The sequence below is a fragment of the Eupeodes corollae genome, chromosome 3 (assembly GCF_945859685.1).
Source record: "Eupeodes corollae chromosome 3, idEupCoro1.1, whole genome shotgun sequence".
Classification (NCBI taxonomy): domain Eukaryota; kingdom Metazoa; phylum Arthropoda; class Insecta; order Diptera; family Syrphidae; genus Eupeodes; species Eupeodes corollae.
In genome coordinates, this window is record NC_079149.1 from 118,740,183 (window position 1) to 118,753,338 (window position 13,156).

The window sequence follows — 13,156 nt, forward strand, 5'->3', positions numbered from 1 at the left end:
GACAACTAAATATGATCTCTCCATTTGAGAATCTATCTGTTTTGAGATTCAGAAAAAATAACACCCTTTTATCCTGCGAACGTGATGTCCTTTCAATAATAGAAAAGTGAATTTGTGAATTTATGTATTATTATGTAGCTACATACTTGTATACTTGGAAAATATTCTATTCGCGTCAGATTGAATATTCTCGAAGTGCAAACATATAAGTATCTATGTATGCACTTTTCCTATATTTAGTTTATATAGAACGCATATCCATAAATACACACAATAACATGACTGCATGATTGTTATTCAATTTTCCAACTCCTTAGAATATTTATTTGGCGTGTCGTTCTCGTATCTTGTTGCCTTCGCTAGTCGCTCGTCCTTCGTTTTTCACTTCATCTTCCTCTTGTTCAATTGCAAAATTGTCATGGCTGCTTCAACATCAAAATATGCATCAGAAAAAGATGAAAATTGTGTCTCACAAGGATCTTGGAGAGCGCAATAATAATAATAATAATAAAAAAAATACTGATGCTCTTTTGTATTCAATATGTTCTATAAAAGTATGTATATAAGTTCATAGATTTTTCTTATCCTTTTCTCTCACAATTCCGTTTTTTGTTTTATTTTTCGAAAGATGTGCTTTGCAATGTCTATTCGTCGCGATTGAAGTTGAATATTCACTTAATTTAACGTCAAACTCAAACGATATCCCTGAATAACTGTGCACAGTGTATACTCTATAACTGTATAGGAAGGTAAGTTTTTAAGGTAACTTCATATGCATATTGCATATGCAGTATGCATGAAATGGTATCAAGGGTATACTTTATATTTTTGTTGTCATATAAATATTGATAACCTTTTTTTTGAAAAAAGTCGTATGTAGCTAGGTTTGAGAGGTTTAATAGGGACATAAAAATGATGTTTTTCTATTAAGTTATCTTCTATTGTAAGAAACAAGTCTTTTCACTTAGAATTTCATATCCTGAGATAAAATTGTTACTTTGATAGGTGGCTATTCGGTATTTGAAGGATGTCACAACAGTGCTTGATGCTATAATTGAACCTTAAAGCAGTTGACAGAAAAGGCTCTAGGGATTTGATTATAATAATGTTCGTATTGTCAAGCTAATATAGGCTCTTTCATTACATATATTATAAAGACGTTTAGTAGGGCTATTGATGTATGTATGTATGTACAAAATATCATTAAAATTGTCCACTATCAATTATCAAGATGTCAAATTTTAAATTAAACTGGTAATGATATGAGATATATTGGCTTTGAGAGTCAATGTGGTTTATGGATTATTCGCATATGCCTTCAGAATTCACCACAAAAGATCCATTTCTGTAAAGCGGCAGTGGCTAGTTTAGATAACCTCAACATAATAACGATATGACCAAGCATTTGAATAGTCCACGAAGAATTTTCAATGCAACTTAACTTTTGGCCGTCTTTTTGAAACCACATTTAATTGGTATCGCTTCTCTGTCCAAAGTGAATGTTTGGTGTTTTTTTATAAAATGGTGTAAGAATTGGTCTGTACTTATTCAAACTAATGTTGACCTGAACCTTAAAGTAAATAGAAAATGCTATGCAGTCATGATTACTGAATTTTTTGTCCATCAATTGAACAACCATGATTTGCAGGAATTATGTTTTCAACAAGACTGATTAATTGAAGGAAAAACTTGTTTGTGTCTTTGGTGTAAGAAAAACAATCCCTTACATTTTTTGATTAAGGGTTGCTAACACTAGGCGAGATGTTCTGGTAGCTAGTACGCAGTTCACACATATTAACAAGAGGACGTGAAAATCTCCTGATCAATCAACTCGCAACCAGATTTACCACATTGCGATCATTCGGAGGGTCCAACATTGACTCGGACCACTACCTCGTTGTAGCCAAGGTATACGGCTACGGATATCAATATACAACCCCAAAAAGGAAGTACTGTGAGGAGTTTCATTGGTTGGAAGACCAATTCCGTCAAGCGCACACAGCGAAACAACAGGCATACAAAACGGAGCTGCACAGGAGGACAATAGCTGCTCTCTAGCTCTATGAGCAGAAGACGAAAGAAAAACACCGACTTCTTATATGGAAAAAAAGGAAGCATGAGACACGAGCAATCGAGAAGATAGAGGGATGTCACAGTAGGAAAAAACACCTTCCAAGAGTACCAGCCACGAACCGAAGCCTGTAAAGACGATCAGGGGAACATCGTAGTAGAACCGCAGTCTTTGTTGAGAATATGGAAAGACCTCTTCTCCAAATTATATAATAGCGATGACAAACCGAATTGCGCTGTAAGGGAAATAGAACCACTCAACCTGCCGTCAACGAAGTGAAAATAGCTATATCTAAAATGAAGTCAAACAAAGCTGCTGGAGCTGACGGCTCTACAGATTTTAGGCATCCCTGTCAAACTTATCCGTTTGTGCAGAATAACCATGGAGAATGCACGCTGCTCTATCAAGGTCGGAAAAAAACTTACCAATTCATTTGAAGTCAAAAAATGTTATAGACAATGTCATGCACTATCATATGGCTTTTATAACATCGTTCTGGATAGAATTGTGCAAAACTCAACTCACTAGAGTCAAAATCTTCCAAAGATCCATCCAATTACTCATATACGCAATTAATATTGACATAATTGGAAAATCAAAGCATGATGTCAATGAAAAGTTTTTGAGCACTGCGACGGAAGCCAAAAGATGAGTTTTGTGGACAATGAGGGCAAGACCAAGTTTATGCTGTCATCAAAAAAGAACATTGAAGAACAAAGTCTTGGACAAAACGTCACCATGGGCAGCTATAACCTTGAGGTTTATGAGGACTTTGTCTACCAAGGCACCGCTATAAACAAAGACAACGACATCAGCGCCGAAATCAAACGAAGAAAGAAGACTTCCAAATCGCTGCTTCTTTAGACTTAGAAGGCAAGTCAGTAGTAAAGTATTCTCTCGAGCATCGAAAATCAGCAGCTATAAGACACTCATCATACCGGTTACGCCGCTGAGGCCTGGAAGCTGTCAAAGAAAGATGAGAGCGTCTTAAGATTCTTCGGGTGATTTTTGGTCCCGAATGCATAGATGAAGAATGGAGGGGAAGATATAACGACGTAACGCGACACTTACCTAGTAAACAGAATTAAAGTTCAACCACTTAGATGGTAAGGTCATGTAGAGTGACTGGACATACGGCGGAGCGCAGTAAAGGAAGACCGCAACACAGGTGGTTCACTCAGGTGGGCGAAGAACCGAACTAACTTGGCGTGCGGAACTGGAGACAGATAGCTAGGGACCAAGCTGGCTAGAAATGCACGTTGGTTTAGGCCCAAGTCCGCCCGGACTGTAGTGCCACCTTAAGTAAGTAATTAACACTTGGTTGCACAAATGCAATTTATGGTACATCAACCCACCAACCGTTTTTTGTTTTTTCTCTCAATTGTTTACCTCATAGTTTGCGGTTTGAATTAAGAAATTGACATTAGTTTTCTATTTACTTAAGTATTTATTTAAAATGAGACGTTTCACTTACTTTACGAACTTGCACAATTTAAATTCCTTAATTAACTCTGTTAACCATCCAGAACCCAATACCATCTCTATCTAATATATTTCTAACTCTCAATGTGGTTTAATTATACAAAGTCCAACCGACACACTCAACCACAGATAATTTTTACGATGGGAATTTCCACAAAACCATTAAACCATATGTGTGGTGTTTGCACCCTTACAATAATGTGGTTTTCTAACCCTCTTGAAACCAACAAACATTCTCATTATCATTATCAATTTACAAAATTTCTATACCTATCCCTATACACAATACTAAAGTGGGTGATGTTCTTCCCAAAATGTATAGGAGAATACATACATTTATAGAAAATAGAGCCTTGAATATGAAAACTATTAACTTAAGAAGGAAACTCAAATTAAAATTAAACTCAACTTTAAATACGAAGCAACAACAGCAACAAAAATTAAACTTCACAAGGATATAATAATTTTCTTTTCAAGTAGAAATTCATATCTTTTTTATTATTATTTGTCACAGGAGGTGTTACTGTACAAAAAGTATAGAAGGTTCCTAGTTTAACATTCCTCCAGCGGAATGCACTTGTACAAAACTATTTTGAACAAGTTTAACGCAGCATAGGTACCCAGGTACCATGGATTATGTTAATGGAAAGTGTTCTAATGAATACTTCATTAGAAATTAAGCTAACGCTAATGGATCCTTATACAAGACTACATAGAGTGTATAAGGAAGTTTCATCATCAGGCAGGCATTAGGCGTAACATACCAAGGGCACGCTGTAACAAGTTTTTCTTGGTACTAGGTTTGTAATAGGTATACACGTCGAGTAAAGAACCTCCAAAAAATGGTACGAGATTTTTTATGCTAGTACTTTCGTCGCTAATGTGCATAATAACGTGTCAAAGATTTACAAATATTAACATTTACGTTTTTCAAGCGAAGGTCCTTACCATCATACACATAGTCATACTGACTGATATTCATAGGTACGTAAGATACCAACGTATAAGGAGTTATTTAAACAAGGCGTCAACAAAACGTCTTAAAGTCTAAACATTTCCCTATCTATATGTACAAAATTAACAACAACCAAAGTCTAGTGTCTACTTAAAAGAAGACGGTCGGAAGGCCGTTAACATGAAAATTAATTTCAAATCATGGGTAAAACGTGCTTTTTAAGAGATGTTTCTTAAGGAAATATGTAGCATATTACGCAAACGGAAAATATATTTAGAAAGCTTTAACAATGTAAATAGGAAATTTTGTTCTAAAGACAATTATGTAATTATGATTAAGAAAATAAAAAGCGTATTGTGTTGTGAGGAGGAAAACCTATTAGCAAAGAATGTTAAAGAATTTTATAGTTTTACAGAAATGCAACAACATTAAAGTTTTTTTTTTAATGTAACCAGCTTAATCTAAGCTTATCTTTGTGATATCTCAGCTTAAAGGTTTTCTGAATTGTACTTTTCAATGGTTAAAGTCTAGATTTTTAATAGGTTTTGAGAACATTTTTTTTTAATTTGTAGAAAGTGACGTTTTATTTTTATATTGTGAGCGGTATCAAGGGGTAATAATGATTATGCACAGTACGAAGAATTAAGTGCAGAGGATTTGCTGATTTCGTGTAGAGCGGTTAAACAAAGGATATCTGTTTAGTACACTCAAATTCAGACTCAAGAATTAACTGATAAGCATTGTAAGAACCACTATGAACAGCTCCGTTGAGAATAGGGGTAAAGGGCTGAATTGACACGGGTCTGAAATTTTCTAGGGGCCCGCCAGTAAAATTGAAAGCAATGATTAGTGTTTTTTTGAATATACTCTATATTCATCATCAACATACCTATTCCCACTTATTTTTAGGGGCCTTTATTTTAATGCTTTCGCAATCAGGCACCTGTTTGCATGTTATCAACCAACCGATCAGTCACAAGTTTGCCGATCTGCGTACATTTTTGTTAATATTTTTGTTAAAATTTGGCAACCCTGAACTATCGAAAGAAGTAGTTGATTGTTTCGCCGTTCTTATTTAATTTAATGTAAATTTTAAATTTATTTTATATTGAAAATTTTATAAACAAAAATTTCGAATACCATGTATTCAACATGGATTTTTGAATATAATCCATGTGGTGCCTTGGGGTACTTTGTCTAATATTATAATTTCACTCAAGTTTTGGATGAATAAAGAGGTAAAAGACTTTTTTAATCGTCGCAGAAAATTTAAACACTAGACAATATTTGTTAAAATTTTACGACACTAGATAGTATCAAGTTATAAATAAATTAAATAAAGTAGGTGGCGCAACAGTCCATGAAGAACCAGGGCCTAGTGACTTACAACTCTCAACCATCTTGTGTGCGAGTAATGTTGTCAGAGATGGAAGGGACAGTTTATATGCCTAATCCGAACGGCTAATTAGAGAAATCACTTTTCATGACAAGAATTACTCTTGGAGGATTTGTTAATTCCTAGCAAGAAGCAGTACTCGTAAAAAAAGGTTCATATGGCACCCAAGACCCATGGCATGACAGTCATACGCATTAAGGAGGGTTTCGGAGACAAAATGCAGCCCTTTCATTTTCCTGCACGAATTTTCCAAAAACATGGTGTACATGCAAATTGATATTGCACTGAAATAAATAGTCCAGTAGAATCATACTTCAAACTTCATTCCCCCTCACTCTCTCCCAAATTTCAATTCGTTATATATTTACAACACTGAAATAATCTTTTTTAATATCTCATATTTGCACTGTTAATACGTACATACATACACTATTACCATTTATCAAAGTTTTCTAGATAACCATGATTTAACAAATACAATTTCCTTTTCCCAAACTTTTGCTGAAATTAGCGAAAATAATCCATAAAAGATAAACCACAATCCGTAAAACCCAAATTCATACATACCGTTACCAAAACTATAGATCATATATCTGTATCTTTGTATATTCCAATTAAATCTCTTGCAACACTCAAGATGAACGTAAATAATATAAAAGTGTTCAAGCAAGCTCAACCATTATTCTTCACATTCCCGTATCTACTAAACTCCCAAAAAGAAAAAACAACAACAAACAAAACAGCTTACATGCATGCAATTTCTTCTTCACACTATCGTCCTATTTGTACTACATTCATTTGCATCCTTTATTTTTTTTGGCTTCGAGGATAAAATAGATATACCGTACATATAAACCAATGAGTAGATATGTACTGTTGATTTAAATAGATTTCTTCTTTTACCAAAAAAAAGATGATGTATATGTTCCTTAAAATCTCAAGAAATAAAATATAAACTATATACGACCAAGATTGAGACAGAGATCGAAAAAGAAAGAAAAAAAGAGAGTCCTTGTATAAGATTCAACATGCATATTACTTCCTTTTAGAGTTTAGTATTCTCACAACTCCAATTTTTTCCTTTCAAGACATTGAACCGCCTTACCCCACACTCAGTCAACCGACCAAGTAAATGGTTTGCTGTATAAGATATAACCAAGGGAAGCTAGAAATTCTCTCTTCTTCCATGTCTTCGAAGTTAAACAAGAAAAAGTACCTACATGGTGTAAATGCAAATTGAGATTCATGCTTAACGAGATGAAGATCAAGGTAATAATTCTTCAAAATATGTCTTCTTCTTTCGTATGTGTAAAGGATTTCTCACTGAAGATTGAAGGAAGTTTAAAAAAGTTTTAAAACAAAACATTTGTAGAACTTATCAAGTTGAAAAATGTGTTTTTTCTTAGCTTCAATTGCTAAAAGGATACTCGTCTCGAAGACAAAGTCAGACACAAAACTAACGACAAGTTGAGTAAACATCACACCGACGAAACTTGTTGGCTTAAAGAAACAACAACTACAACAACAACAAGAACTGTAATCCAATTCATCACAACACCTGTTAGGAAGAGCTTAAAGGTGTGAAGCCCCAAGGACAATACAAATATTTCCTTCATCGTCCCATCCTAGACAATGCGCAATATGTGAAGTTTCATCAGATCACACCAGGACCTTCGTGTGAAAACATATTCATCATGATTATCTGGCGACATGCCAATTTAACTTGCGCTACTCTATATGGACCTATTTGGCCCTAACATCACTACCTCTTTTAGATTACAGAGAATGTAGTGAGTCTGTGTAGGATGTCTCCTATATAACAACTGATGTCCGGTTTCTGGCTGATGGTTATTCCCTCTATACAGTTACAGGATGATGATGACTTGAATTTCGTAATATTTTGATGCAACGTATATTTCCAAATTTGCATGCTAATGAATTGGATGCATCAGGACATCCGAAAAAAAAAAATAATACAGCAAAAAAACTCCTTGAAACTGGGTTATTGGAATTGAACGTGAAAGTTATCTGGTAGTTTCGATTTTCCGTCATTGATGTGTCAGTATGTGGGCAGATACTGTTGGAAAAAAAGGACGATCCGTTGTAATGAAATCATATTGAATTTTTGTGTTCGCCCCTTGATGATAAATCTACCAAGCCCCCAATGTTTATCCACATGAATATCAAATTTAATTTTGTACTGTTTAATATAGGTACCTTTTTTTACCTTCTACCTACCCGTGGGTATCTACCCTTAACGAACAGACTAAACCTTTATCAAAGGCGCATGGTATCATATATAGGTATACAAAATATAGTTGTTATTATTGTATATTGGCTTGGGTAAAACAAAAAGAAAAACAAAAATATATACATATATAATTTAACAACCGCACACGACAAAATATTGTACACACATACAAAGACAAAACCTTGATGAATGAAATTCATACAAAAGACCCACATAAACATTTTAACAAAGGGTTATTTTATATGTCACACGAATTTAATAAGGTTCTAAAAGATTAAATTGTCGTATTAAAATAATGATCATTTGTGTGTTATGTGTTGTTGTAGGATGTAGAATTGTAGGTGTCTGATGATGGGCTATAGTTAGGTATAGATGTTTGTCATTATAATATATAATAAATATTTGCTTGGAAATATATAGATGGTTTTATGCTGCATAATTGTTGAATGGTTATTATTATCATTTTATACCTATATTATGTATGTATTGTTTGTTGTTTTTTTTTTTATAAACAATGAAAACACAATGACGATATGATGCCTTAGGAGTTTTGATTGGCATACATTAAATTAACTATGGGTTATAATTAAAGTCTTTATATTAAAGTTTATAAAAAATTATGGCCTGTGTTTATGTAGGGATGTTATTATGGCATCATTTTTTGAAAGGTATATAGCTATTATTGATATTAAGGTTGGTAAGAATTTCTATTGTTTTTGGCTTGAAATTAATAGGAATAATGTCTCTCTGTGTTACTTTTGATTATACACATAAAGAAATCAAGATAATGGAACAATTTTGTTGTCATCAATCTTTGTAGGATTTTGTTTTGAATGATTTTTGTGTCGAAATTTTCAATTGATAAATAGTTCTAAATTGTGTACAGAATCTTCAACGCAAGGTGTGTTCAAAAAGTACACGGAATTTTCGTTTTTTTGAAAAAAAAAAATTTACTTATTCGTTTACATCAATGTGGTCCCCTTCAAAGTAGTCCCCCAGATAATACACTTAAGCCAGCGGTTTTTCGAATCTTTGAAGCACTTTTTATATTCACTTTTTGATATGTCCTTGAACATTCTTAACGCTGTCCTTTCATTCTTCTCTTTTCACTCTCCAACTTTGGAAGCAGGAAAAAGTCACACGGACCCGGTTCTGGTGAATATGGCATGACTACGGCATTGTTTTTGGCCAACAAATTACGAACAAGCAACAACGAGTGAACAGGTACGTTATCGAGGTGCAAAAGCCATGAATTGTTTTTCCATAAAATCTGAGCGTCTTTTTTTTTTGGACTGCTTCGCGCAAAGGTCGCATAACTTCAAGGTATATTCGAAGAAAACAGTGAGCAAAATCTTCACCAGTTATGACCCTTTCAAGCAAACTTGGATCGTCAGCTCCTGAGCTATGTTCATGCGATTGGTTTTTTTGTTCAAAATTCATCAGTTTCAGAAAAAATCGCAGATCTCATAGAAATGCGTCGAACCTTTGCAACTACCACAGACAGTGTAAATAGTGAATATAGCTGAAAATTGCATCATACTTTAGGAGTATGTATACCAACACAATAAACAAAATTTGTCCTTCGGACTCTCCAGACCCGCGAATTCAAAAATTGCGGGTACTTTTTGAACACACCTCGTATTCTAATTCAGATTTATGTTGTTATAAACAATATTGTTATCAAAATAATTTCAAAGTGTTCAATACAGATTTAAAATGTAAGTATTGGAGATGATAATCCAATTAAGTAGGTTTTTGAAAAAAAAAAACAATGATTGAAAACTTCACCAAATATGACAAAAATACTGTTTTGAATAAGATTATATTTGGTGTTTCAAAAAATTTTAGTTAAATCAAGGACCTGTTCTTTTTAATTGAACGGCGTGCATCAGGGTGAATTCCTAACTACATACAGAAAACCAGTTGTGAAACACCAACAAGCCTCGAATGTGAACGGATTTACTGTTGACTACCCATGCAAACGGATTAAGGACAATTACCTTGGAATATGCACTTGGAATGTAAGGTTCCTTAATAGACCACGTGTAGCCTAAGAATTTTCGGAGGCCCTAGACTGCTATAAAACAGGCATCACCGCGATCCAGGAAATACGATATTTACTATGGTGACTGCTACCAAGAAAACAAAAGCGCTAATTTGGATACGGCTTTGTCATTGGAGCCAGACCTAGGCAAAAAGTTTTGACCTGTGGGTATATCAACGAGCGCCTTATTACCGTCCCCACCAAGGCTGAATTCAACAACATCAGCCTTATATGCGCAATTGCGCACACGTCTCAGAGGAGATAGATGACAATACCAATAATATGTTCTTAAAACTCTTGGACAAAAAATATGAGCATTGTCCTAGCTACGATATTAAAACTGTCCTGTGCGATTTTGATGATAAGGTGGAAGGAAAGACATCTTTAGTGAACAAATCGGGAAAAACAGCCTGCGCGACAACAGTCCCAACAACGGATTCAGACTCATCGATTTTGTTGGAGGCCGAAATGTCATGGTATCCAAGACGCGTTTTAAACCCCACAACATCCACAATTGAACTTTAAGTACTCCAGATCAATCTACCGTCAATCAAATTGACCATATTGCGATTGACGCTAGACACGCTTTCAACATCATGGATATCAGAACTTTCTAAGGTGCGTACATCGACTTCGACACTACCTCGTTGTATGCAAGGTAGCTCTTCGGGTTTTCGGCTCCAGGGCAAAACAGAGAAATGCTGGGAGAAGATGCAACGTTGAACAGCTACAATCGCAAGTTATAGCCAAATCCTTCTCCAAACGAGGTACAAGAAACCTCCCTGAAGTTTTCTGCCGCCAACACAATGTATCATGAACTAGTGGCAACATTGCCAAGGTGCAATTAGAAAAGCTGCCTCTGACGTGCTGGGTTTCAAGCAGCTAACAACAACGATGAGGAATGTCGGCAGGCAAATGCAGCCAAACAAGTGCTGCATAAAAGGTCGAGAGCATCTCAAGAGCTCTACGAGCAGAAGAGGCGAGAGGAACACCGACTTCTCAGAAGGAAAAAGAGAGGGCATGAGAAGCGTGCTGTCGAATATGTTGAGAGGTTTAAAAGAAGGAAGTTTTATGAACAGGTGAAACGAAATTCACAGGTACATAAACCTAGAACCAAAGGCTGCAAAGTCGAAAGTAGAAACATAATAGAGGAACCGCAGTCAATGCTGAGTATATGGAAGGACCACTTCTGCAGGCTGTATAACGGCGGCAACGAACCGAATTCCGCTGTGAGGTAGAATGATCCATTCAACATAGACAACGAAAGCCAACAATCCCGCCCTCCCGACTTAGACGAAGTAAAGATTGCCATATCTAAGCTTAAGTCTAATAAAGCCGCTACAGGAGATGGCTTCAATTACGAGCTCTTCAAAGCAGCTGTAGATAATTTGGTTAGAAGCATGCACCAACTTATCTAGAAGATATGGTCGGTAGAAAGCATGCCTAACGAATGGAACATCAGTATTGTTTTCTCGATTCTGAAAAAAGGACCTTCTAAACCGCACCAACTATAGGGCATCAGTCTACTTAGCATCGCTTACAGAATCTTCTCTGTAGCGTGATGTCAATGGGGCTTTTGGGAATATTTAGGGAGAGGCGGTTAAAATGGGTTTACCGGTTAATGAAGGTAAAACAAAGTACATGCTGCCATCAAAACGTCACCTTCGACTGACGTACCTTTGAGGTAGTTAAGGACTTAGTCTCCGCTATCAAGGCAGAAACTAACACCAGCACTGATATCAAACGAAGAATAACTCTTGCTTACCGCTATTTCGCTATTTCTTTGGCCTAAAAAGGCAATTGAGTGGCAAAGCTCTCTTTCGAAGGACCAAAGTGTTACTATATAAGACCCTGATCATCCCCGTCCCGCTTTACGGGCCAGTATGTATAGAAGGGTAGTGGAGGAAAAGTTGGAACGGCGAGCTGTACGGGATGTACAGCAACGTAGACTGAGCCAGAAGTGTAAAAGTCCAACGACTTAGATAGGAATGACACCGCCCAGGAGGTTTTCAAATTCACACCCACAAGAAAGCGCAGTTGAGAAAGACCGCGGATCAAGTGGCACGCACTGGATACACCTAGCTAGGGAGCGAGATAGATGGGTGAGGCCCTAATTTACACAGAAATGTATATTTTCTTGTTATTCTATTGCAGTATGCAAAACCAAGATATGCATAAATAACCTTTAAAGTACCTTGTCTGTTTTTTTTTTACCATTGCGATTTGAACAAAATTCGAAAATTTGGTCCCAAATAGCTCAACAACCATAACGTCATAGCAAATTGTTGTTCAAAAAAATTTTGTCACCTCAAATATGTTTCGAACAAGAAATAAAATCACCTTAAAGCTTAACATTTAGTAACAGACAAGTTTTTACCTATTCAAAATTGTTTTAATGTTAAAATATTCAAAAATTACTTACCATTTAAGAAAAAATTATTTGTTGAAACTTTCAGTCAAGCTGCAAATGACTTACTTATGTACATATTATTTCCTTGTACTACTTCCTTTATTTTATCACTGAATAATATTAGTTTTTCTTTTAAAAATAAAATTAAATTTCACACAAATGTATTTATTCAATGCTTAGTTAGATAAAAATGCATTAAATCTGAAATTTCTAACGGTTCTTGTATACAACTTCTGATTTAATGTACTACGCGGACGCACACTCGATAAAGAATACACAACGACTGCAACTGCGCTTTTTTATATTCTCTCTTTTTTAGTAATGTTCTGGAAGTTTCTATTTACTCTTGTTACTCTCACTAAAAGAACTTGAATGCAAAGATAAAGAATAAAGCTCAGCTCAGCGCATATAACTTAATGATTGAGTATTGATGAAAGTGCATTGCAAATTCTCATAGTTTGTGTTTATTTCATTTTTCAAAAGAGAGAAATTATTATTCTATTGCCTAATAAATTAGAAGAGGAGAAAATACAATCTCTGGTGCTCT

At 35.3% G+C, this 13,156-nt stretch overlaps 1 protein-coding gene across 1 annotated transcript in view; it reads right to left on the minus strand.

The window, feature by feature from the left end:
• LOC129949429 (uncharacterized) overlaps positions 1 to 12,832 on the minus strand; it is a 297,671-nt gene extending 284,839 nt beyond the window's left edge. Inside the window, exon 1 of the mRNA XM_056060884.1 lies at positions 12,622 to 12,832. The gene's annotated coding sequence lies outside the window, so the exon portion shown is untranslated. The remainder of the gene's footprint in view (positions 1 to 12,621) is intronic.
• Between the last annotated feature and the right edge of the window lie 324 nt (positions 12,833 to 13,156).